Source organism: Ursus maritimus, unplaced genomic scaffold (assembly GCF_017311325.1).
Source record: "Ursus maritimus isolate PB19 unplaced genomic scaffold, ASM1731132v1 scaffold_16, whole genome shotgun sequence".
Taxonomy (NCBI): Eukaryota; Metazoa; Chordata; class Mammalia; order Carnivora; family Ursidae; genus Ursus; species Ursus maritimus.
The window spans coordinates 4086693-4089145 of record NW_024424008.1 but is presented as its reverse complement, the minus strand read 5'-3'; positions in this window follow the sequence as shown (position 1 = coordinate 4089145).

Sequence of the window (2453 nt, the reverse complement as noted above, 5' to 3'; positions counted from 1 at the left end):
GCTACCCCAGCAGGCAGCTTACACAGACAAAGAGCAAAGAAGAGAGAGCGGTTCAGGGTCGAGCAAGGACTCTGGGCACAAGGCTGGGGTCTGAATTCTAGCCACAGCACCCCGCCCCCCGGGCTTTCCCCTTTCAGGGCCTCAGGCCAACATTACAAAGATAAAGGACTGACGCAGATGACCTCTACTGGCCCTTCCGGCTCAGCCCTTCTGGGAGCTGACCATGTGGGAATCATCCGCATTTCTGGTTTCTGCGGCAGGGTGAGATGGGAGAACAGGAAGACGTGCAGCCCTTCCCTGCGCCCCATCAGCAGGTGGCACTTCAGGGCTGAGGCTCGCTCTGCACTCAGCCTGGCAGTCAGTGGGGCCCAGAGGTGAGCGAGACCCGGCGCCAGCCTGTGAAGCCCGCGGGGCAGCGCTGGACGTGGCACGGGTGGACGCAGATGCAGCGAAGGGTAATCCCAGGTGCAGGGAAGTCGAGCGTCTAGAAGGTCGAGAGCTGTGCGGATGCAGGGGAGAGGGCGGTGGAGTCTGGCAGGGGTGCGGGGCGGGGGGGGGGGGGTCAGGCAGGGCTCTGCAGCAGACAGGGCCTTTGAGGCCGGACTGAAGTTTATAAAGGTAGCGGGGGAGACACGGGAGGCAGGAGTGTGCTGAGGTGGGTGGTGTGAGTGGGACCTGTGAGCAGGAGTTGAGTGGGGGGACGAGGGGAGGTTACTCGGTGCCCGGCTGAGTGTTTGGCCTTGAATCTCTCAGCAATGGGAAGTCCCGGGGGCTGCTGGCATTGGGGACATGACATGACGCGGTCCCGCCCCGTGAGGGAGAAGCTCACAGGCAGCCCTTGGAGCAGGGATCCAGGGTGCGGGCTCTTCGGTAGCCGGACCAGAGCGGCCTGGCCAGGGGCAGAGGAGGGGACGGGCCGGGGGGGCCTGGCGGGCCCAGAGGACCCGAGGCGGCGCGGCACGGGATAGCCCAGCCCTTGGAGACAGCTTCTGAGGCCAGACCGCCATAGCCTCACCCTGGCTCTGCCCTCTACTAGCGGTAGGGCCCTGGGACTTATTTAACCAGCCCGGCCGCAGTTTTCTCCTCTGCAAATAACGGCAACTCTTTCTCGGGCGCGGCAAGAGATGAAGTGACTGGACGCGCGAAAGCCTTCAGAACTGTGCCCGACGGGGCAGCACGCAGTTGGCTGGTGGTGATGCTGTGACGTCGCAATGAAGACGGCGATGGGGGGCAGCCGCATACGGGGACCCTCTCGGGGAGTGCCGTGGGGGAGCAGCTTTGAGTCTGGGGCTCAGGTGTGCTAGGTTCCAGCATCTGGAGGACACGGCGCCCCAGGGGGGTGCAACAGGCACACAGAGCTCAGTGAGGGGAGGGTCAGGAGACGGAAATTCGGGGGGGGGGTGTCCTGCAGGGAAGATGCAGACTGGGAGGAGGGGAGGGCTGCCAGCAGAGGCTCCAGTTTGTAGCTGTGGAAACAAGAAGAATCTGAACTCCCCAAGGGCAGGCATTTCCCTGTTTTGCTTCCTGCCCTGTCACCTGTACCTGGGAGAGTGCCTAGAACAAGGCAGAAGATTGACACAAATTTGCTGAGCGAATAAATGAGCAAAATTCTTCCAGTCATCTACTCTGAATATGAGGCACGAAGTAATAACAGAAGCTAGCAGGTATTTAAAACACCTACTATGTGCTAAAAGCTGCACCTGCAAGGTCTCATTTAATCTTTAGGGCAGCCCTGTAGGGAAGGGTCCCATTTTACAGACCAGGAAACAGGTGCCAAAAGGTGACACCGTGCCCGAGTCCTGGCATGGCTACTAGGGAGCAGAGCCGGGGGCCGAACCCCGCGCTGTGTGATCCCTGGATGCCCTCCCTGACACCGGCGAAGCAGGAAGGAAACTGGGGGGAAAACCCTGCTCACCACAATCGCATTGTGATAGCCCCCAGTGCTCAGTGAAGAGTGGGTGTTGCTAATCTTGGTGGTGGAAGAACGAGCCAGAAGCAGGGGCTGGAGAAGCAGGACCTGGTTAGTGTCAGACTTAGTGGGACCATTGACAGAGCAGTGGCTTGTGAGGCCAGCTGCGGAAGAACGGGGAGCAGATGAGAAAGCGAGAGCAACAATTGTAGGGGTTCAAGGTTCAGAACGGATATCAGCGACGAGGCCCACCTCCACGTCATGATGGCAGTGTGCGGGTGGGGAAAGAAGGGGGCTGCCCAGGGATCCAGGCAGTCCAGACAGATCCTGGGTCGGCCCCGGGCCATTTGCAAGGTGCAGGACTGCATTGCCCGCGGAGGCCGAGCTTGTGCAGGCGGCTTTTGGCCCCCTCAGACTGCTTCTGCAAGCCCGGCCCAAGTCCCAGAACACCCCAGCATTATTGGTCTCACAAGTAGCCTAGCTCCTAGACCACAGGTCCAACTCTGCCCTCTGCTGCATGCCTAGCACAAGCACAGCACCTGAC